The sequence below is a fragment of the Alligator mississippiensis genome, chromosome 12 (assembly GCF_030867095.1).
Source record: "Alligator mississippiensis isolate rAllMis1 chromosome 12, rAllMis1, whole genome shotgun sequence".
In the NCBI taxonomy this organism is placed as follows: Eukaryota; Metazoa; Chordata; order Crocodylia; family Alligatoridae; genus Alligator; species Alligator mississippiensis.
In genome coordinates, this window is record NC_081835.1 from 64,506,283 (window position 1) to 64,531,218 (window position 24,936).

Below are 24,936 nucleotides of genomic sequence, written 5' to 3' on the forward strand. Positions count from 1 at the left end.
TGATCTTGAAGTAGTTTGTGACCATTCGACCTCGTCATCCCTTGGGGCGCTCTGGTGAACAAACGTTCCCCCAGATACTGGTGGTCACCCCTGATAAACTTGTAGGTGGCCATCAGATCACCCCTGAGCCTGCGCTTTTCCAGGCTAAAGAGCCCCAGGGCTCTCAGCCTGTCATCGTAGGGTCTGCTTCCCTGACCTCTGATCATGCGCGTGGCTCTTCTCTGGACTCTCTCAAGCTTCTCCACATCCTTTTTGTGGAGAAATGCTACTGAAATGGTTAAGAACCTGATCCTTCAAATGGATCTATTGACATAGATTTAATTTGTTGAAATCCATAGTGGTTTGGATGTCTATAGAAGGGCTTGTAGGTGTCCCGTCAGCTTGCAGGACTGTGGCTCAAGTGGGGATAATGTAATATTTCTCATGTTTCAACAGCCAAATTGTGCAAAACCTTCTGCTTGTATCTCTAGCTGGAAGCTCATGGAGGTTTCATGCATGGAATATCTGCAAATTTAATTTTCCATTGAAAGCTCCACTTAAGCAGCGCTATACTGGTTCCAAAGGCAGAGGTAAGATCAATTAAACTCCCCTTGGCAGGCCAGCCGTCCAGAGCAAGTGCCATATCCAATTTCCCTAGCGTGCTGCAGGGCTGCGGTCCCCAAAATGACATTCTCAGCAGCACCAATGTGAGAAGACTGTCAGGCAGATTATCCTCTTCACCTCCCATGAACCCATTCAGTTCATAAGGAGAGCTAGTGGCCGGGCCCCTACCAGAGCGGTGCGTAGAGCTGAAGGTGTGACAAGAGCTGCGCAGAACACTTCTGCAGAAATGAAGTTCCAGGAAATCTCTGCTTTTCTACCAACTCTAGGTATGACTCTCTTTTCTGTATGCTCCACTTCTTACATTCTTGCCTAGGAGGCGAGTTGTGGGGGCAATGCTGGATGTAGATTAAGGCAGCTATTGCAGAAGGAATAATAAACTGTGTTCTTTCTTATGCAGGCTTACATTTGGGTTTTGTTTTTTCTCCTTAACCTAGAGAAGGGGGTGCATATTTATACCTGCAGAAAAAGCAGTAAACATTGTGAGCAGTAATGTGTAGTGATTAGGACCTTAAAAGCTTCCTTTGCTTGGTCAGACCTCATACAGCTTCTTCATGCCTCTGAATCCAGATTTGGCATTTTCTGAACCCACACTGATAAGAGCCTGATGTTGTTTTTGGAGGAAGGACAGTAGGATGCTAATTCAATTGTCATGATATTTCTAGAGAGGACGAAAGATGCGACTGAAAACAATCATCATAAAACGAGCTCATAATATTTTATTAGCCATGGAACTGGTCCTGTATTTTGCCGAAATGCTCTCACAGCATTACTTATGGCAGAGAGAGTATCTCTAAAGGTTTGCATACAGTTCACGTGTCAGACAGGAATGCACAGGATCAATTTACAGCCATGGCCAAAGATCTGAAAATGTCCAGGGAGAGCTAGGAAAATGTTTCCCATCCCAAACAGCTTTCCTGCTTTAACCAGTTCCGCTTATCTCTCTGCAGCACGGTTTCAGCTAACCTAGAGTTAAAATCCAAGTGGCAGCAGTAAAAGTATGGCCCCGCAGACTGTAAAGAGATCTGGCAGAGCGACATGAAACACCGTGTTATCTCCTTGTAACCTCTTCTGTCCCAAGAATCTGGAGAATTTCAGTAATGTTTGGCAAGGGCAGCGTTGTCTGCAAAGGGGCAAACCTGCCTTTACAGTGGGAGCTGTTTCCACGAGTAACTTTGCTTTGTTTAGCAGGTCCTCCTTTACTATTCAACTGCAGCTGTCAGCACAGGCCCGGCATCTCATTTCACAGCTGTATTCCAAAGTGATCAGGGGTGGGACAGTTGGCTGTGGTTTGCAAGCTAAACTCTATGGTCGGGGATATCTTCCTAGGCTCTGTTTGTCCTGCTGCTGATAGCAGTGCTTCTTCAACTGGAGGTTGGTAGTGAGAACACTGCTTTGCTTTCTGGTTTTGTTTGCTCTTGTTGTCGAATTTTGTAATACCCACCGTAAATCTGAGATGAGATAGCAGGAAATGTTAATCTACTCACGAGAGATTGTCTTGCAAATGAAGCTGCTCTTCTTTTGTGCTGTTCGCAACAATGGATGCGAAGTTAGGCTTCAGCCCTGTAAACATTTATCCGTGGGTTTAATTTTAAGCACATGAAGGAATCTCATCGACTTCCTTGGAAGCACTCATGTGCCTGGTGCAGCGCGCATGTGCTTATCTTCAGGATTGGGATATTAAGCAGCCTTTCTTGCCACTTGAACTTGAGTGTGTGACTTACAAGACTTTTATAAATAGTTCTTTAATGCAGTTGCCGGAGCAAAATGCAAAGATTAAGCACTTACTGGGGCTTTTCTAGCTCAAGATTAACTTGAGAACACTGCAGAGAGAGACAGGGAAAATGTGATGGCTGATTGGGGTTTCAGAAAATAAACAGGTGCATTTGTCATCCTGAAGCCAGCGTCTAACACACCCGGCATTGTTGAACTGGCCGCCTGTGCCTCTGTGACTGGGGGAGAGGGAGGGAGGCGTGTTTCTACTTTGCCTGCTTATTCATTTTCTGCAGTCATTCATCTTGTGCTGGAGCTATTGAAACTGTAACGGAGTCTGGGAAGCGCTTGGCTTTTGAGTGCTGCCCTCTTATTGGCCCAGGGCGTCCTGCTCCTGGAGACTAATGTGTGAATACCATCTGCTCCGACGAGTTGCGAGTCTCTGAATTTTGCCTGGAGAGGCACCTTAAGCCAGGAGTGCGGACAAGGGGGAGCAAGCTTTCCCTTTTTTTTTCTTCTTCTTTTTTTCTTGTTGTTGCTTCGGATCCAGACTTGCCGTTGCGGCTGGGATTTTCTTTCCCTCCTCCTGAGAAACTTTGTTCGACGAGCGAGAGCGCTTGCACCTCTTTTTCTCTGCGTGGGCTTCTTGTCGGTTCAGAGTGTGCACAAAGTGGGAAACCAAACCAGTACAAAGCTGCATGCCATTTAAACCAGTTGATTTTTGGCTCCGGCGCGCGCGATGGAACGGCCGAGTTGCTTTGAGATGTTAGTTCCAAGAATCTGACTTGTGCATCAAGGTAAGGTATTTGGGACAACCGAATTTCAGTATGGGCAGTGTCTCCAGCTCTCTGCTTTTCTGTTTGTTTGGGGAGGAGGGCACCTCGTGTGTAAATGAATGGGTGCTTCCTGCAGGGGCCGAGAGGATCAGATGGTGTGGGGTTTTTTCTCACAGTTTGTTTAATCAGTCCCACAAAAGGAGCGGGGCTGGAGGGAGCTAACTTGGATGTTTACGGTTTTGCTCTTTTGTGTAGATGTGGTTTTCCTGTAGGTCGTAAAGACAAACTTTGCCCAGAGTAGGAATAGTGAATGTTTATGACAGTGTACATTTTGATGCCAGTGCAAAGCAAACTGTTTATAACCCTTTATTTCCCTGAATTTTAGGTATCGGTTTTGTTTAAAGATGATTTTGGAAAACAGGTGTGTTTAGGCAGCAGTCCAGAGAAGCAAACAAGCAGCATGACTTTAACTCCCAACTTGAAAGGAGTTGGATATAGTTTCCGAGCCCTCTGAAGCCCGTGTAACGATGACTTGGTGGTGCAGACTGTCAATATCCGCAGTTACTAACTATAGCCATCTCTTTAGCCACAAGACTGCAGGCCTGACCCTAACCTGGGAGCAAAGGTGATGGCCGGAGAGTCCTGAACGAGTGCTGCTGATCTCTAGCTTCAGCTCTGCATGTCACTAAAGTTTCTTTTTCTTCCCCTTCTTTCTCCTTGAAATTGGAATGAGTGGTTTTCTAAGATTAGAGTTTAACCAATCACTTGTATCTGTACAAGGCAGAGTCATCGCAGGGGGCACTTGAAATATTGACCTTTCATTAGACCGCCCTTTCTCCCATAACTTAAATTGTTCAGCATTACTGTCGTCTGTCCCAAGGAAAGGCTCTCAAAGCCAGCAAAACATGCGTGGCATGCCGTGTGCGTGTCTGGTTTGCTACCTTCTGTTTGCTGAAGGCTCCACTGTCATTTTACTTCAGCCAAATAGCTATTTTCCAGCTCACTCAACCTTGTTGGTATCGTGTAATTTTACTGTATTTAAGCTGAGCTGATGAGAGAAATGTCCATGTGGCAGTGCATATTGTAAGGGAAACGTTTTATATTAGAGCATATAAAATGGAGAAAGGAAAGGGGTCTATATATATGATATTTGTTCCAGCCTCACCTTCTGCAAGTTGCTCTTTTTTCCCCTTAAATAAGCCAAGAGGGGAAAGGACTTTACAACCAAATGCCATATTTGAACACGAGTCTCTTGAACGTCCACTGGTTTAATGCACAATTAACCAGTATTTGTCTGCAGCTTCACTATGAGAGGTTAATCACTTGAATTGCCTGAGAGTTTTTTGACTAAACTTTTTTTTTTTTTTGGTGGGACAATGTCAGTTGTTCAAAAGCAAAACTTTTTGAATGAAGTCTTTTTATTGGGAAAAGTTGGCTGTGTTGGGATGGAATTCCTGGCTGGACAAAAAGCAGGTAGCGATGCGGCTTGTCGCTGGTCTGCGCTAATTCAGCAGTTAGGTGTGATATATACCTCAATAAGATAGAGAGATAGATAGGAGAGATTAAGCTTTCATGAACTCGAGCTCACTTCATCAGATGCTGATCAAGTGAGTTTGAGTTCACAAAAGTTTATATTCTCTCTGTATATTTTAGTAGTCTATATGGTGCGTATCTACCCTGCCTTCTGCCTGACTTGAGACTAACGTGGCTACCCACCTCTCTGTTCCTGGTTGGAACAGCCTGGGAGTCGGGGTACTCGGGTGGTGGAGACCAAGTCTGTCTCAGCTGAATTGGAGCAGAAACTTGACCCGTCTCAGGTGAGTTCTTGAGACTTGACTGGAGCGAGCGAGTGCCTCTCTCTGGTTTTGTGAAAAGAGCCTGTTTTCACCCAAACGTGACATGGGAAAAGTTTAGATATCTCAAAGTATTATGGGACAAGCAAACCACGTCCCACTCCAGTTGTATACCCCAGCTGCCTGAGACGGGAATGGGCCGGTCTGACACAGCGACTCTCTGGACTGAGCGGAGAAAAGTGGTTTGCCGTGTTAGTCTGAAGTCAGGTAGAAGGCCGGATAGAGATGCACCTTTTAGACGCACTGATTGAATTATCTTGACAGCTCTTCTTAGGTATTTATACCTAAGTATTCCGTTGCCAAGGAGGTACAATCTGGATACCTGCTATTTTTGTTGGGACTTGCCCCAGTGTTTTATGCTCTGGGGATTATTTCTTCTGCACATGTGTAAGTACGCAGCCAAGCAAAAGGAGTTCCTCAAGCTGCGATGTCCTCAGACGGAGAAGTGAAGATCATGGCGTCATGTTGCCCAATTTAAATACGAGTGGCAGCTGCAGGAGTCCGTGTTTTCCAAGTAGAGATAAGGACCCAAAGTAGACTTAGGACGAGAGGAGGCAGTTTGGTCTACCGACAGGTATGGTATTTTGGACCTCAGAGCCATTCTGAGGAATAACTGATGGTTTTGGATCAACTTCTAAACCAGAAAACCAGGCAAAACACCCCTGCAAACCCCCTCCCCCCCCCCCCCCAAAAAAAACCCCAACCAAAACAAAACCCAACAACAGCCAAACAAAACATAACTGGTTTAATCTAAATTGATATTTTTAACTTGCTCAAATGGAAACATGTTGTTTCTGAATCATATGGAGCACAATATCCGGTCCAATACAGAGCATTCTGTTTCTGTTTCGGGTGTGTTTAACTAGGGCAAAACAGTGGAAATGACGGGCTAGGCTTGGATACCACTCATAGCATAGGTGAGGAAGAGGCATGGACACTTCCTCGTGTACCCAGAAGAGCAGTAATTAAGACATTTGCTTAACTTTGGATTCAGTTTCCTCCTTTGCCTCGGGTGACATCCCTTATCTCCCAGGAGAGTGCCCTGCTCTACTGGGGTCCGGTTACCCTCTCTTCCTGTCGAAGTTGTTCTGCTTCGTATAGTCATTGGACCATGGACTGCAAGGAATTGGCCTTCCAGGTGAATGGCCTATCCTGGGATATTGGGCAAAACCATGGGAGCCACCGCCAGGTCTCCCCTGCTTCTGGGTTGTCAGTCTGGCCCTGAAAAAAAACATGTTTTTAAGCCAATATTAGTTGGCCAATATTGATTTTGTTTTCAGGGTGTGTGAGAATTTAGTATTTGCTGAAAAATATTTACCGAGTTTGTATTTTATATTTTTATCACCGACTGACTTGGGCAAATCACTTCCTGTCCCTGTGTCTCTAGTTTTCCTCATGGATTTCTTATTTTTAAGTATTGTTCTGGAAAGCTGCTCTGAAGATGTCTTGCTGTGTAGTGTTGACAGTGCATAGAAGAAGGGAGCAGTGAACCTTAGCTGAAGACTCTAGGTCACGCTGTAAAACGATGTTGATGATGCCAATTGTCATCTTCAGGCTTACTTAAAAAAAAACAAACAAAAATCATGGTGGCATCATTTTTTGTGTGCATTTTTGAAGGCAAGTTATTAAAAAAACCTGAATGTTTCTTTGAGTTGTAAAACAATAATAATAAAAAGTTTTGACTTGAAATTAGACTTTCAGGAAACAAAACAAAATTGTGATTAAACTCTACAGCTTAAACAAATTAAGAGGCTACATAAAATCAGATTTGCTTGGCACTTGAGCAGTCATGCGTTGCTTTCTAACAGATTGTTTTGGGGACTTCACAAGCCAGTATGCAGCACTTTGTACCGTAGGCTGAAAACTAGAGGGGTTTGGTGTTTGCTTTGAGGCATTTAATCTGCTTGCTGCCTGCGCTGTGTTCCTGCACGGATACACTTTGTGGCTGGTAGTGTTTGGACTGAAAGGCCCCTCTCTAGGCGTGAAAGGATGTCTGGGTGCTGTGCCAAGAGCTCCGACGGGAGATTAAGCAATGAACCACGTTAGCAATCCTGTGAACCATGACCTGGAGATTTACACCTCTTTTCTGGGCTGCAATTAATTCGGGCCCGAGAATGCTCACTTTTTTTTGGCCTCTCCTGACTAGACTTGCCATGCTCCTTGTGGTGATTTTGTAATATGGACCTGCGGTTGGCCAGGGAGGGAGCTGAGACAGCAAAGGGTAATTTGATTAAGGCCAGGGTTGAACCTGAAAGGCAGTGCAGAATGTAAAGCTGTTCTTCGCAAAGGGCTTTCGGGGGGGATAGACTTCTTTGCCAGGTTAGACAAGAGCTCGGGGAATTTGCACCGTAGACAGAAAGGACTTGCGAGGTGGGAGATGGGAACACAGCACTGGAAGGGGCACCCCGGGCCATTGAGTCCAGGCCCCTATGTTTGCAGGGCCCAAGCAGTTGCCTAGATCGCTCCTTGAAGCCCTTGTACACAACTACATCATGAACACCTGGTAATCTGCCCTACATAAAAGCAAAGGAGATGAGAGCGCCACCAAAACCCGGACTGCAATGGCAGGGAGGTAGTTGGGTAATTCCCAGGGATCTTCCAAGCATGTAAGGACCATGCCCCATGCTACAAAAGAAGGCAGCCTCCCTCCTTCCCATCCCTACCAGTCTGCCCTAGGAGTGAAAGACGGCATACTTTGAAATAGCTTTCTTCTGAGAGTGCTAAGCAGCGTTTTAGCCGTGGAGGCTTTGGTAAGAGGATGCCCAAACAGCCTGACCTACAGTGGGCCGTTCTCTCTGAAGAGAGACCCCATTTGGTGGGAGAGAAGGTAGAATCGCAGCTCGATGGCACTTCTGCTGTGTTGTCTTGGTTATAAGCTGAAGAGCTCCATCTCTGTCATGATGAGAGTCCTTCCCGTTTATACGGGTCCTTGAACTTGGAAGAGCTACCAAAGGGCAGACCGCTCCCAAGGCTAGGACCAGAAGTTTCTGCAAGGAAGCATCCAACACGGGCTGTTTCTAATCGGGAGCTTAATGACAGCATGATCTCTCTGACTTACAGGGCTGTGAGAAATGATTGCTCTAGAAAAGCTGGGAGGGGAAGAGCATCAGAGAATGGAGGAAGCTAATAGATTAAGCCCCCAAACACCATACGGACATATCTGTCTCCTTGGCCAAGATAAGTCTTTGGTCAGGCTCCAGTGCCAGTGTAATTCATTAGGAGCAAATGGAGCTCAATTGTATTAAGGTTAGATTTGCTGCCCGGCTGGAGTGACAGCCTGCCTGTTTGCAGGTGAGATTTACACTGATCATTTCTGGTGGCTGCAAATTTACTGAACCTGGTTAGAAGCCTTTCTGTCCTCCTTCGTGCTTGTGATCAGCAAGGCTGCTGCACGGTGCATTGAGGGCACAAAGTATGAACGAGAGACTCCCCTTTTTGAAAATGGACCCCTTTGGTTTGTGTTTTGGAAAGCTCTGCAGAGGGAGGGAAAGAGACTATGTGGGCAGGGAAGTGTGCTGTTGGTTGGTGTGGCTTCAGCAAGCACCATTGCATATTAGGCACATGAGTAACTGCTGAATGAGAATAGTTGGGGGCAAGCCTTGCAAAATTATGTTGCTCCTCTGCACTGTCTAAACTTCTGGACATTGCTCCTTTGGGATGGTAATAGTTAGTTCGCTTGCTTGCTTCTTGTCTGCCTCGATCCAGGTAGAACAGGAGCCCGAGAGAATTAAAATGACTTTTGGAGGGGAAAAAAAGGCAAAAACTCACCTATTTTTCTTGCATGTTGTTTGTTTTGGGACGAAGATTCAAGCTCGTTTTCATGTGAACTGAACTGGTTTTCAGCCACCTATTTTTCATCTCATCTCTACTCAAATGTTGGTCCATGTGGACTTGTGGCTATTATTCGAGCCCGTCAGGATTTTCCTGATGAAGCGGCCTTTAGTTGGAAAGCATTGGTTGCGCCCAATGTTTTACATGGAAACTTGCATGCTGGTTTTCACACACGTGGAATTTCTGGCCAGAAAGAAACCGTCCTCTATCAAGGAAATGATAGTAGCTCAGTGCTGGATAGCAGTCGGGCATGTGGGGAGACCGCAGATGAAGTCCTGGTCCAGTGAATCTTTTGGTGGTTTATAGAAAGTGGACCAGCTCCAATAGGAAGGACTGAGGGAGACATCCCATGCCAGCCAGATGACGAGAGCATCCACCTGTGCAAATCGATGGTTCAAGTCCTCAATTGGACTTGGAGGAGAGACTTGAACCTTGGTTTTCTGCATCTCTCTCTGATATTTCTGCAGAAGGCCTTGGGTGCATCTTGATGTGGAGCAGGGAAAATATCTGAAATTTCTGACTTCTGTGGGACTGCTTAAGTCACCTGCCCAACTGCAGTTATAGTGACGGTCTCTAAGCCTAATTGTGAACTCTGTTCTGGTTTTATGTGCATGTAACACTATTGACTTCAGTGGAGTACATGAGTGCAAATAAGGAGTTTTGGGTCCTCCAGGTTTTTGATCTCGGTGCAGTTCTACCTGCCCAGCAATCGCTTCAAGATGTTAACCTCTAATATAACAAAAACAAGAAGAAATCAAAGCACAGAACGCTAATGATCAAAGCCCCCTCTCTGGATACCACTGCTCAACATAGCGCAGACATCAATATCACCGAAAGCTCATTAGGCTGGTGTACTATTTTGACTTCTTTCTCTGAAACTGCTAGGTTTACTGCCACCGGGGAACAGTCCAGCCAAAGAACACCTCCAGCATGAGTTTATAAATGTTAATGCCTGTCTCGGCAGTTACCCCTTCCATGATGAGTTGCCAGTCCTGCAGCTATTTTGCACTAGGTCACACTGGACTTCGAAAGCATTTACGTGTTAGATGTGTTAGTAGGAAAGGCAATTTTTTTTTCTGCCTCATGTTTGAATTCTAAAAGGCAAGGTGGGAAATAAATTGGCGTTGGGCTTCGTTCAGCATTCAGTCAAGAACCTAGCTGCCCTACAAAGCATGTGCCAATATTAGTGCAAAAAAAAGCCAACCTATGCCTTCTGCTTTGGGGAGAGGAGACTGCAAAGACACCAGAATTAAAAGCAATTGTACAATCTGAGAATTTAAATGATTTAAAATCCACTTTATAGATCCTGGACAATTGTAAAGTAAACACATCAATATTAAATACACAGCTGCTCTTTCCCACTGTGTTTGTTCCTCACAAATGCACCCTCTTCTCTTTTTCTTTCCCCCTCCCCTGTGTATGTATACCATGAACCTAAGACACTGAATCATTTGCCATAGGAGGTTTTGAAGTCCTTCTGTGTGCAGCTTGTCTGCGTTTCATCCACCTCCTCTTTGATAACAGGCATGGTGATGCTGTAGAAGCGACCTAATTGCCATTGCCTGTCCCTTGACACTGATTACGCTGCCATAAACGGGATGCTATCTGGAAAACAAAACCCATCCGACTCGTGCAGACCTCTCCAAAGAGCTTCATTAGCCCGTGTATTAAAGTACCAGGACACTTTTTTTTCTGAGGGTTATGGGGTGGCCTTCCAGCACCTTGCTTTTAAAGATGTCACAGTTGTGAAATCCTAGCCCACCAACAGGCAGCCTGAGCCCGTTTTCTTTGTCATCCTGCAACAGGAATGTGCTTTTCTTTCTAGCAAGGGGGCAACAGAGAATTGCCACCACGTGCTTTTCTCCCATTTGCTATGAAATAAAATGTTCCTGCAGAAACTTAGCTTAGGATTTATAACACTTCTATTTTCCTTCTAGTCTCTCTCGTATTACTTTGCCGCTTAATTAAGTTAAGAAGCCATCTCGGCTACCAAAGACAAGAACTATATCTTAAAATATAGTTGTCTTCCAGAGATTTTATTTTTAGCGTCGGCTTAGGAGAGTTATGAGAAGTTATGAATTATGCAAGCAACTTGATACTGTCCAAGGTATAAATGTTGTTGAAAATGTTGATGCTTTGTGAGTAAATCATTTCTGCTCAATCCCAGTATTTAATATATCATGGTCTTTGTAAATGGCTCCAGCATCAGGAAATGTCCTTAAATATTTAAAGCTAATTTATGTATGTACATGTTTTGATGTAGGATAGCGATGAAATATAAATCAAAAACCCAACACACAGAAACATATCCCCAGTTGGATAATAATTAGTTTCTTTCCACTGTAAAGAACATGGATCCAAGCAGAAATAACGTATACACCATTGAAAAGACTGTAATACTAGAGGACTAAAAGCCCATCTCCTTATGCTATGATATATTCCTTCCTCTTGATGTCCTGTCATCATGGTACAGTACTTCTCTCCATCTTGAATACTCTATAATAGTTATGATCTTGTCAGCTGCCCTCTTATCTTCAGCAGGTAAAATGGACAAGTGTTCATGTTCCTTAACAAGAAGGAAACTTGCCCGTTTATCAGTTTCTGATCTTGCTTGTGTAGGGAGAGTTGAAAAGCGTCAAACTCTTCTCCAAATATATATTTTTTTTTTCCTTTGGCGAGAGTGGGAGATCTTACCTAACTCTGTGAATATGTTAAATGTGTTTGTTCTAATCCCCGTCTGCCCTCGTTCTCGCTCAGTTTAATTGGGCTTAATACCACACTGATGATTTGGCAACGCTTGGCCTGGTGCATGGTTGATTTGTGTCATATTTAAAGTCTTGTTTATTTCTCATTTCCGTTTGCAGTTTTGATCATAAGAGAATCTCAAACTGTTCAGTAGTTTCCCTTGAAGCACTTCCAAAAGCATTTTCAGTTTAGAGTGTTGTTCCAGATCAAATTTAAATAGTGGAGGAAAAAAAGGCAACAGAGAGAGGGGGGAAAAATCTACAAGCCAGGCCAGGGAATGTCTGTCTCAGTCCAGGGCCATCTATTTTGACTCCTTACTGACATTTGTTTAGCAGAAATGCTGGAGGCTCTATGAAGGAAACAGAAGTAGGGTTCACTTGCTTCCCGTAGCTTAGGTAAACGTGCACGGGCTCCTTCCTTTGGTTTGATAAATCTCGAGAAATGGAGGAGCGGGTACGTGACAACCATCCGAACCCCACACAGAAGGAAATGTCACAGGGGAATATAAATGGGAGCATTAAAAAGAGGAACGTTAACCAGAGGAAAACTTAGACTTCCTATCTGGTAAAATCCCTAAACTGGAATATCTGACTGTCCAGTAATCTCCCCAGAGAAGTGCTCAGGGCTTCTTCTCCAAACTAGAAAAATCTCTAGGGAAATATTGTGGAGAACAATTTGGTGCGTACAGAGTTGGTCTCGAGGACCTGCTGGGACTTACCACCCTTCGTTTCTGTGGTTCTCGGGTATGTGGTAGGGAGAGACTTGGGGACCTGGAGCTGGGAGGAAGATCTCGGGTGGGAAAGGACTTCCCAGACCTTTTGCTCATCCCTCTTGAAGGGATGGCTAGAAAATTGGTGGGGGAAGTCAGGAGCAGAGTGGTAACGAAGCATGTCTCGTGTCACAGAACCCATTTGGAGTATTTACGGGGTAAGCTGAGCTCCGCCACGTGTAAAGAGCAGGCTTTGACGTCGGAGGCCGCCATGCTAGGTATGGGCACCAGAGTGTCAATAAACGTAGAGTTTAGATAGCAACTTATAACACTGCTTCTCCAGACATTGTGAGCTGGCAAATCTGGACGGAGGCCTGCTTACGCCAACCAGTACGCGGCCACGTGCGAGGCACTGGTGCTCCAACTTTTCCTGTAGTGTCCCACCAACATTTCCACTTCTACCGGAGCCAGAAATTGCGGAGGTGTCAGCCTGAGAATGAAAAACAGGTCAGAGGAGGACAGCCGCTCTCTGGCTTACAGAGCTCCAAAAATGTTTGTTGATGTGTTGAGAAAACGATTGGACACAGAAAATGATTTGTGACACAGTTTGCAGGGTGGAGAAGGAGAAAGATCTAGGAAAACTTTTGCCTCTGTTTCTATAAATTTGTCTGGTTTTGTCTCTGTCCAATCCAAAAAAAAAAAATCTCCCTATCAACAAAGTGCCTTTTGCAAAAGTGTGAGAGTTCATTTGCAACACAGATGCTTTTAGAATAAAGACACGCTTTAAAAGTCTTAGTACTGACTGCCAAAAAACGCAGTTCCCCCGTGGCTGAATGGAGTGACGTCATCGATACACAAACGCCCCCCCGCTCCGTTCTGAGCCCAAATGAATGATTTATAGACATTTTTGATCAGTTTAATTTGAAGGGGTGAGGCTAAGCGTGTTGAATTGAATTCCTAAGTATCTCCTAGAGATCCAGACTCGTTCTTTTGCTGTTGTCCTTTTTTTTGCCCTTGATGTGAAGTTTGTAGATGCTTTTTAAATCAACAGCCGTTAATTAAAAACAATTATTTATCATCTGAATCATCAAAGACTTGAAGTCCAAACATTTCGGACATCAATATTATAACGATGTAGAGGAGAGTGCTCTGCCAGCATAGCTGATTCAAGAAAATATGGGCCTTTTGCAGTTCAACATGAGAACAAGGCTCTAATTTTAAAGACGGCTGCATGCAGCGCCCGCACCGGACCCAACACAGGAGGCTGGTCTGTAGATCTGATTCACCCCACGGATCGGCCCCATGACCCTCTTCCAGCCTGAATGAGTTTGATACCTCTGATCTAAATGGTTTTAAATCATCATTTTAATGCTGAATAGCTTGGTGGATCTGGGTCTAAGCCATTTGCAGTGATGCAAATAAGTAGTTCTTATCAGGCCAGGCCTCTCTTGGGCTGCTCTCTGGTACCATGACCAGTACAGCCTGGTCCATGGTTGGGTTGTCAGAGACTAAACTGATGCTCCCACCTGGGCTTGAGGAGGGTGTGTGGACACCCAGCAGGACTGAAAACAAGACCTGTCAAAGGGTGGATGAGCTCCCTGCGAGTCCACGGGCATCCATACATGGAGAGGAGATGGGTGCCACCAGGTCACTCTGCCCAAAGAATCACCAATGATGCAAAGCAACTCAACTAACCTCATCAGTGCAGAGGAGGGTTGTTGCAGCATTTGAGGTGCCCCAATGGTCACAGTGGCCTTGGGACTGATGACAGTAGCAGGGCAAAGCACAACTTGGTGTCCCTTTATGCCAACTTCCATCAGATCTACTGAGTACATCCAGAATTGATCACGGTGTCTAATACAAATAAATATCCTAGACCGAGGAGTTGTCCTGTGCTTAGTTCCACCTCCCATTTTATTTTCTCTTCCTCGTATGTGCTTTGGCACCCATGTAGACCAGGGGTCAGAAACATTTTTGGGCAGAGTCCCAAAAACACCCACATCAACTTGCAAGATGACATGCCAGGGGCAGGTGGCGGGGGAGCCACTAGGGGCCCGATCTTTGTGGCAGCTCGGCCCCGGCCCCTTCCCCACTATCCGCCCCCAGGCACACATGCCAAGCAAAATGTTTTCCCGTTGCATGCCGGGGGTTGCCTGCCCTTGATATAGACCGTTATTGTGCTACAAAGGTCTGTGAGAAACCTGTAACATCACTCTGGCAGTTTGAAGATGGTAAAGAAGCATTCACAAAACCAGAGTAATACTGCTGAGGCTTTTATCACCTGGATTAGATAGCAGTTGGAAGGAAGTGAAGGATTTGGAGGCTAGTTATGAGTGAGAAGCAGACAGACTTTGTAAATGAACCCAACCTTTTAAAGTTACTGCAGAATGCGTTTGCCAAGGATCATCAAGCCCGTGCTGAAACCTAGTTTTTACTCTTGAAAAGTTTATATTGAGACAACAGATGCATGCAATTTTTTTTTTCTTCCCCCTTCAACACATTTTGCTTTGGCATTTCACACTGAACTTGAGATTTTCAGTGTGTAACAAGATGCTTGTGGTCATCTATTTTTCACAGACCTCTTTTATGTTTAATCTTCATGCTGCATTTGTGAGCCGCACGTGGTTGGCGTTCCACCCTCAGCACAAACATTGCATTTCTAATGTACAAACAAATGATGAGAAAACTCTTGGAGGTCAGAACGAAGATTCCTTCGCATCAGTGCCTCTATCCAAATGCTTTGTTGTGAGAGCTTTCTAGCACCTAATTGCTGGAAAAATACGGGGCTTCTTGGATTATCTCTATGCTAAAACATAAACATCTTATTTTTTTTTTTTTTTTGGAGCTTTGTGACACTTCTGGGATCCCTTGTTTTTCATCCTTTTTCTTTCTTTTCTTTTTCTACAGCTCTCTTGGTTTGCGCTAAGTAAACCAGTGGATGGGATTTTCAATGCCAATTATTGCTTCCTCTGATCTTCACTGTCTGTGTTTCCTTACTGCCCAGTGCAACACTTGGGGATGTTGTTCAATGGATATAAAGCTGCGTTGGGGGCTTAGGAGGCATACGTAGGCATTAGAGTGTAGGATCCACTATAGTCATTACAGCCGGTGTTCACGTTACTCCAGAGAAGCGGTGTACTAACAAGGAGATGTTGGGACAAACGTGCGGGGAAAAACCTTTGTGCCTGGCGCTATAGCCGGTGTTGTCAGTCAGCGCCTCACTTCCATTGATCAGTAAAGTTCACACCCCCGCGTTTAAATCTCCATTTGTCATTGATCCAAGCTAGCACGTGGCAGATTTATTTCATTCCCTAGATTTATTCCTTTAATAGTTTGGGATAACCAGTCTGCTTCAGCATTTGAGGAAATGGCTCTTTTTACTTTATTTATTCCTTTAGCAAAAAACTGGCTTTAAACATCTTTGCTATCAATGCAGCCTAGTGAATAGCAAATGTATTCTTTTAACTTATTCCTTTCTCTAAGTGGGTTTCACTGCCTGATATTAAAATCAAGATTGGCTCAAAACTTATTCGTGCTAACCGTGATCTGTGAAGTGTGATGACAAGACTGCTTTGCAAACAATCCAGTCCAGCACGAGCGTGGAAATCTTAAAAAAGTAGTTGGTGTTCAGGATCATAAGCCATATGATGCATTTGATAACAGCTATCAAGTTTTATAGCCATCACTATAATCTCCTCATTCCTGTTGCCAACTGCATTGCCTGCTCGTGTACGGTACAAACTGCAGAGAAAACAGGCACATGGTTAATTTTGGAGAGCCTGTCAGCCATTTTAATGTCATTTTGGATGCTAAACGTCTCCGCTGTTTAGTGACCGGCGCAAATAATTTTGTGGAAACCATAAAGAAACAGCCCACAAACAGGCTTCCTGGTGGCGTAAAGCTGGATGCTAATGCATTTAGGACGGCATTTGAACTAGCAGGGGCCAAACTTGAGCATTTAGGGGGTCAGGAAGAGATGTGGGCAGTCAGCCCTGCCCCCTGGGGAGGGAGGGGAAATGCTTCCATTCTGTGGAGAAGTAGCAGGTTTTGCCCTGGATCCTCATCCACATTTAGGCATGACAGCCTGGTTAGAGATCTTTGGAGCAGGCAACTCCCAGATTATTTATTGCATGTCATCTATAATGCACACATTGGGTATTTTTTGTTGCTGGACCTGAGCAGTGGCGAGACAGCGGTGTACTTTAGCGGTCTGAGCACCGGTCCTGGAGCCAGGACTCTGCAGTCCGACCTGTGTCTGCACCCGATTCCCTCTGCGGCTTTGGGCAAGGCACGTGCTTCTACCTGTTTCACCACCTGTGCACAAGAATAACGGACCTCATTGGTTGTGCGTGTGTTGAGGGGGGAGGCTGCTCCGACCTCACTAATGTGTGTAAAGTGACCGAGCCCTTCAGGTGCCAGGAGCTTTAGAAAGACAGACTATCAGCAGAGAAGAAAGAGTGTTTTCTTCCCCTGCTCCCCCCCTGGAGGCATACAGGGTGCAGGTTTCTGATGTGTTCAGCGGTGGCCTTTGCTCCCATGTCTGTGTGCTACAGCAAAAATGGACAGCACTGGACCCAAGATTGTGCCTGCACCTTGCAGGTTGAATAGTTACTGTATGATGGGTCTGAGACCCTTTCAGTTTTCTCCATGACACACGGTGCAAGTTAAAGGCAGCATCAGAATAAAACTGATACGCTTGTAAGAATACCCATACTCCCACCTTTTAGACAACCTTAAAAATCTATCTATGTCTCAATGCTTTGACTTGAATCTGAATTTCCTTGCTTTTGCTAAATCAGATCTAGTGGCATGTCATGGTTGTAAAACCCTTTGAAGGCTAGAGACATCTACCTCCTAGACATTTAGTCTGGCTGACAATCTGGAAAATGCCTGTGCTCTATAACAGGGCACTCGAGTTTATTCCCATTTCACGTTCTTCATTAATGATCTCTCCTTTACTTCGGTTCTGAATTCTCACTGGCGCACGCTGTCTTTATCTTCCCACAGTTTTATCCTCAGAGGGAATCCATTTAGAACATGGTAAATCCCACTTTATCTCCTGGAAATCCAGCTGATTAGCATAATTTGTAATTCATTCTTGTGAATGACAACGATTGCCCCGGGTGATTATAACAAGAGTCTGGTCTGAGCTCTGTGAATGTCGCACAGATCCTAAGTTCTCCGGAGTAATTTCTATAATGTGAGTAGTGCCTGTCCCTGCCTGCAGTAACACAGCCTCTGGTCTGTACAGGCTTGTTAGGAGCTATGTCCCTTCATGGCTTTGGCTTTCTTACCAAAAAAACAATCCCAGGGTATTAAAGTGATAATGCCAGTGTAAAGCCATCTTATCTCTACCTTAGTCGACTTGACACTGGTCTACAAAGTATGGTGTTGTAGGCAAACATTGGTGCATTGAATGCCTCTTATATCAGATTTACCCAAAGAACTTTGTCTGCCTGTGTCCTTAGACCAACACGGGTACAACCTACACCCTTGAGTGTCTCTTTGCACTTGCAGGGGTGTAGGTTGTAGCCGTGTTGGTCTAAGGACATAGGCAGACAAGGTTCCTTGGGTGAATTTGATCTCTTTTATTAGACCAACCCAAATAGTTGGAGAATATTTATTAAGCAAGCTTTCAGGTTCAAAAACCCTTCTAATCTTTTTCATGTTGTACAGTTTCCATTTCAGATAGCTGAATTCGATATCTTCCATGTTGCAGGGGTTTAGGTTGTAGCTGTGTTGGTCTAAGGACATAGGCAGACAAGGTTCTTTGGGTGAATTTGATATCTTTTCTTAGACCAACCCAAATAGTTGCACTTGCATCGCTCCTGATTCCAGGTTAACATTACAACGGCCAGGTTTTTCCCGACATGCCTCGGAAGCAGGAAACCCGGGGAGCCCCACGGAGAACTGCGGACTTGAGAGGTTTGGACCCAAACCTCATCTTCTAGGTTACTGGACTGAGCCTGTGAACTTGAGTGATTCTCCCATCGTGAATCCAGTCAGACAGGCAAGGTGAACAATGCCATCGACAAGGAGTTTGGCTATTTAGGTAGAACAAGATCTGGGTTTACAGCATTTTTGCTGCCGTGCAAAACCCCCCAAACAAACCTTGGTAGAAGCCCTTGCACGCAGGTCAGCCGACCGTCTCCACAAACACAATTGCTTAGTTCTTTAAAGTAGCTTTACGGGGGGGGAAATCTGTTTAAATATTAGCAGCAACATACACTGGTTGAGCACATTTTCAAGGCCTCTCTTATTTTGAGTAATTAATGCCATGTTTTATTAGTAAAGAAAGCAGGGGCTGTTTTGTACAATGCTGGAGCAGTAAAGTGTGACTCAGCAGACAGTTAAGTCCTGGCGTAACATTACTTTTGCAATTTATCACCTGCCTGTATTGCTTATTCGGTGTATAAAACAAGTTTATTGGTATGCAGCCAATGATGTCCTAAAGCCCCATAATAGTTGCCTCTCATAAGACAGGTAGCTTCAGACAATTTAATTGTTTTGCAAGTAGGCTGGTAGAAAGCTTTGCTGTTGTATCTTTTCTTTGATGCAGTCTGAATATATAAAACTACATCCAGTGATTCGTACTGAAGAAATGTACCTGTGTTTTATAAAGCCTTTGGGTCCAGCAACCAAATCTTTAGTTTACCAGCAAATTTGTAATGATGCAGCTTTTGAACTTCCTGCATGCAGTGCAGGACAACTGTACGGTCACTGTTATGTGGTGTCCTCAGTCTTAGAAAAATACTGCTAACAAAGGAGGAAACGACGTCTAGAAAATCAGGAAGAAAAAGACTACGCTTGTATCTTTGCACAAGTTTTTTGCCTGCTGGTCTAATCTCAGCCTCCAAGGATCTGTGCTAAATTAGATGATGACAGGAGTTTAGATTTTGTTAGGCGATCGTGTCAGTTTATTTTACTAAAGTGCTCACCTGTAAGATAGATACCAGGCCAGCACTAACAAAATACAGTCTCTGCTCTGAAGAGTTTGTAGCTTTAAAAATGATTGAAGTTGGTTACATTTTTTTTCAGATGAGAGAGGACTGCAGAACTGAGCCCTGAGCGACCCAAATCTGAGGATACTGATCCGGGCACAATTCTTATTGAAGTTAAGAGCAGTTTTATATTGATGCTGAAACAGTTGTGTGAATTGGCTTATTGTGAATAGAAGTATTTTCACTAATAAGGGAGCAAAAATAATTCACTGACATTTTTCAGATGAAGTTGCCTGTTATTAACTGCTCTCTTATTTTGAGTCTTGATCGTTGGGTCTTATTGGGCGCGTTTACCTGTTGCCGTATGGAAACATTGCTGTGGTGCCGCTTTTTAGTGCATCCGTTTGGAAGTACTAAAATACGGCGCGGTATGGGCTGTTACTGTGCTCTGCAGGCAGCGCATGCTTAGAGTTTGCAGCTATGTTGTTGTAGTGGCTGCTATAGCCGAGGAGTGCACCGCTGTGGCAATGTAGCTGGTGATCATGTGTAGACGCATGTGATTGCTATGTTGCTGTAGCGCACTGTATGGCGACGTAGTGTGTCACCATTGTGTATTTTTTTCCTTCTTTCTATTACACGCGTTATTCTGTAGAGTGGCTAGTGGCCCGTTGGTCCCATATGTTGATGTTAAATAAATCTTTCTTTTATTTCGCTGTTGTATCCATTCTAAAATTGAGGTGTGCGCCCACATCCTTGGTCTGGGAATCTGTTGTGGTAGAAGATGATGTTCTCTTAGCAAATTAGCTGCTTTAAAAGTCATCTTTTATTGTCAATGAAAAGTTGCAGGCACTTATTTTCTTTTGACCTTATCATCCTTGCAGTGTTTGGTAATCTATAACTGTCTGGTGACATCTTCATGTTTCTGGTTCTTATGCACCCTTTCCCAATCTGGTAAGGAAAAACCCTTTTTGTTCCCCAGAATTTTAGGTCTAAAGCATAGAAATGCAGAATTGTAAAAAACAGGATTGAAAGGGACCTCAAGAAGGTGCAAAGTCCACCATCCCAGATGCATGTTTGTCTAGCCTGCACTTAACTTCCAGTGCTGGAGAGTCCACATCCTCTCCAGGCAATTTGTTTCGGTGCTGAACCACCTCCAAAGGCTGGTTCTTCATTTTAAAGGCCAGTCAGCCTTTAGCAAGGAGACCTGCCTACCAATGCTGAAGCATCATTTTTTAACCCAAATAGCATACAGACCCTAGCAAGACATTCATATCGTCTTCCGGTTTCTTCAGCAGTGCGTGGTCTGGTTTCAGCCTTGCTTCTGGTTAATGTAAGGGTTCAGTCAACTGTGTGACCTCCACTCTTTGCCTAAGCAAGGTCCAGGATGTATTATATAGCACGTACGTGTGTGATTGCAGAGGTGACATGGCCAAGACTGAAGTCATGGCACTCGAACAACTACCCGTGGTGGTGAACTAGTAGGTGAGGAGATGGAGTAGGGAAGTGCTTCCCTGTGGACTAGTGAATACATTTATGACCATTTATCTCCTTAGTCTATACGTCACCCTAAAAATAGCTTACATTTCTCTAACACTTTTTATCCAGAAGTGCCTTGCAAATGACATACAAATGGCTCACCCAGTGCTGAAATGTAGCCACCCGTAGGGGTGAAATGTGCAGTTTTTTTGCATGCACAGCAAGAGGACCTTTTAGAAAAGAAATGGTAATAAATGATATACTCAATTGAAACTGCACAGAGAATTGAAGGAGGATGAATGTAAATGACTGGAGCTCGAATTTGGCCTGGATGTTGGAGTTCAACACTGTTTTTTTGTTTTTTCTTTTTGTTAAAGTGCCCTAAAATCTAGCAAACAAAGTTTGTTTTTGTTTTGGTCTTTAATTAAAAAACAATTAAGATCCTAGACCCATGATGGTACCTAAGCAGAGGTGTAAAACTCATTAAGTGACATATGGTGACCCCCCCGCCCCCCATCCTAGTGCGACCCACTTTTTTGCTTACCTACCAGGAGCCGTATTTCGGATCATGCAAGTTGTGTGCACTTGCATTGCCGACCTGTGTCTTGAACCAGGATGTTTTGCAGCACTTACTGCCTTTCTGCCATTTCCATCTGGCAGTCCAGCCAGGATGCAATCCCGTTACACAGATCTGTGTACAACTTGTTGCCTTTGATTCCCAGGAGCTCGGAAAGATGCTGTCATCACGTTCAGTTCAGTTTGCTTTGTTTTCTGGCTGCAGCAGGTGGAAGGGCTGTTTGTGTGTTTTTGCTTGAAAATGGACTTGATGAGGTTAGTTGCCCTCCAGGCTTAAAGGCACTCATTGTGATCCCTTGCTCTTACGGAGCGTTTGATCCAGAGATCTGAGCGCAAATGGCAGAGGAAGCCAGCATCATTTTTCCTACTTACACAGCATAACGAAGTGGCGTGCCCGGGCTTCCCAGCAGGTTAACACCAGGGACCAGTGTGGGAACCAGGCCAGTTTTTTCTAGTCACTAGGCCACCAGGACTCATAGAGAGCCAATGTTGACTTGAACACTTGCGTGCTTAAAATGTAAAGCCTCCCCTTTGAGCATTTTAAGTTTGCTGAAAATATCGGAGCCAGCGGAGACAGCTGGCAGCTGATATGCATTAGAAATGAGCTTCCTCCTTCATTACCCCCTCAAGACATCCTCGCTGTATAGGCAGGACTTCACCAGGCCAGCGTGACTCCCAGCGTGTTTTACCATGGTCCAACTGGGCTGGCAGGTCAGCTGCAAAGAGCTGGATCAGAAATCTGCAAACTGTTGCTTAGCTCATCCCCCCTCCTCCTGCCACAGGTGCAGAGGCCCCATTAGGCTCTGGAGCATCTGCAGCTGGCCCCTACGGGCCAAACATCGCTTTAATTGATTATCTGAATTGCTCTGCTTTAAGGGTCCCACAGTTACTGCTCAAGCTCTGCTGAGTTATTGCACAGCTTTAGGCAGCAGGATTTTACTGACTGCGGAGAATAAATTTGCCGTGCTTTATAGAGCACGGAGAAGCATATTTTCTGAATTTTAATCTTCCTAATAAATCGTCTTAAGATTGTGCTCTATTAAACCCCAGGAAATTAATGAGAGCAATTCAAATATAGACATTATTGGGAAGGTGTGATGGTAACAGCACTGTGTTTAAAAAGTTTCAAAGTTTGGTTGGGGGAATATTTAGGGCAGCGATGCAGTTTGCCAGGATCTGGGGTGCAGCTGTAGATCAGTCTTTGAGGCAGTGGGGCTGGCTGCCTACAGTGGTGGCCTTAGTCCACTGGGCTTGGGAGTTTCTTGGTAACATTTTCCCTCTTCCTTTTGAAGTATCTTTTTGTTCATAGATTCATAGATGTTAGGGTTGGAAGGCACCTCAATAGATCATCGAGTCCGACCCCCTGCATAGGCAGGAAAGAGTGCTGGGTCTAGATGACCCCAGCTAGATACTCATCTAACCTCCTCTTGAAGACCCCCAGGGTAGGGAAGAGCACCACCTCCCTTGGGAGCCTGTTCCAGACCTTGGCCACTCTAGGAAGAACTTCTTCACAGTTAATGTCCAGTCTAAATCTGCTCTCTGCTAGCTTGTGGCCATTATTTCTTGTCACCCCCGGGGGCGCCTTGGTAAATAAAAACTCACCAATTCCCTTCTGTGCCCCCGTGATGAACTTATAGGCAGCCACAAGGTCGCCTCTCAACCTTCTCTTGCGGAGGCTGAAAAGGTCCAGTTTCTCTAGTCTCTCCTCGTAGGGCTTGGTCTGCAGGCCCTTGACCATACGAGTGGCCCTTCTCTGGACCCTCTCCAGGTTATCTGCATCCCTCTTGAAGTGTGGCGCCCAGAATTGCACGCAGTACTCCAACTGCGGTCTGACCAGCGCCGGATAGAGGGGAAGTATCACCTCCTTGGATCTGTTCGTCATGCATCTGCTGATGCAAGATAAAGTGCCATTGGCTTTTCTGATGGCTTCGTCACACTGCCGACTCATGTTCATCTTGGAGTCCCCTAGGACTCCAAGATCCCTTTCCACCTCTGTGCCACCCAGCAGGTCATTCCCTAGGCTGTAGGTGTGCTGGACATTTTTCCTCCCTAGGTGCAGCACTTTGCATTTCTCCTTGTTGAACTGCATCCTGTTGTTTTCTGCCCACTTGTCCAACCTGTCCAGGTCTGCTTGCTTTGTTCACGTAAGTCCCACATCCCACACTGTCCCTTGACCTGTGTTAATGCAGAGAAACCACATTTAAGGTAGGGCAGTAGAAAGGGGAGGGAGCCTTGTTCCCACGATATCACTGTCATTCCCCGAGAGGCTGTGGGGATCAGGCTTGATGGTTTTTGGGAGCCCATCCATTTGGCTTCCATGTATCTAAGAGTTCCCTTTCTATTCCCCCCTAAGCCATCCGCTTGCCTGTGTTTTGTGCAGCACCTACCTCCCCAGATCGCCATTCTTCATTGCCCCTTTCTGCTGTAATAAGCATGATTAATAGCAGTGTTAAGAGCTGAGGGACCCCAATTACAGACCCATCTCCATTGTTTTAGGCACTCAATAAATACACAAAGACACTCCAGGATGCTTCATCTTCAGATTGCTCAGCAAACATTAGCTAACGAATCCTAGCAGTCTGCCTGCGATGTACAATTTGATCCCCATGTTCCACGTAGCAAAAGGCAGGCCAGGCAGGCAGACAGGTGATAATGTGCCAGAGTTGACTTCAGAGATGGGATTGCTGGCTTGTAGTCCCATGTCCAGATGATAGTTTACCAGGAACGAGGGCGAGAGCAGGCTGAATCAGAGGTCGGTGTAGTGAAAGGGTATACTGTATCTACCCAACCTGGAACAAAGAAGAAAGTCTGTCGCAGAACATCAAAAAGTCCTGTGGTGTAGGCCTGTGAACAGCTTTCTTTTCAACTGCCAACTTGCAAGCAATTCAGAGTAGCTTCCTGCATCTCAAATCAGATTTTATTTATGGACAGCGGGTGGCTTTTCAGTATTCCTTCCAGTTTGCCTTGAGTCCTTCTGCTTCCAGACTATTTCAGGCAGCATACGATGCCACAGGAGCCCACGCAGAATTCAATACTCATTGGCCAGCAGTGGGGACTGAATGAGTAAGAGAAAAAATAAGAGCTCTTTCCTTTACCTCTTTTCCTTTCAAAAAAGCTACTTCTTCTAAAAACTTGGGCTCTGATGCCTGATGATAAAATTCAGCTTCATACTCCAGCAGAACTGAAGCAATATTTATGGAGGAAAATGTAATAACTAACACACAGAGATTTTGGAAGTGGCATTTTGTGGGTGGCGTAGTCAAATTATAGCTCTGGATCAGTAGAGACTAAGGTAGGAATAAAAGCCACCTGACTTAGCATTTCCTTGCTTGGAGAATTCCCCGCTAAGCTTTTTCCTGGGTACTGATCAATACATACTTTTTTTTATACGGCAAATTGCAATTTTTCCATAGCATCATACTATTTTTATTTACTGTTTGTGTACCACCAGCCATGCTCATTTTTCATGTTCATCTTGTAGTTGAGTTCATCAAGTGCAGTTTAGCTCAACAACTTGCTCATTAGTTGTATGGTCCTTAATTAAGCCTCCCAAAGTAATTTTTTCATGATCATAGAAATCACATAGAACAATGAGAAAAGAATGGGGGTAATACGTTGTGATCCACTTCAGCTGCTACCATTGAAATGTCATAGTAAACAGCAAAGCAGAAACATGCGTGTGTGTCCGTGCACATGTGTGTGCATAAACATACACA

General features: G+C 44.8%; 1 protein-coding gene across 3 annotated transcripts in view; it reads left to right on the forward strand.

Moving 5' to 3' along the window:
* DAB2IP (DAB2 interacting protein) overlaps positions 1-24,936 on the forward strand; it is a 318,020-nt gene that overhangs the window by 68,660 nt on the left and 224,424 nt on the right. The window contains exon 1 of one of the 3 annotated variants that reach the window (XM_019475588.2): positions 2,672-3,110. The exons of the other annotated variants lie outside the window; for them this stretch is intronic. The gene's annotated coding sequence lies outside the window, so the exon portion shown is untranslated. Of the gene's footprint in view, positions 1-2,671; positions 3,111-24,936 lie in introns of those variants that run through there. 3 annotated transcript variants of the gene reach the window in all.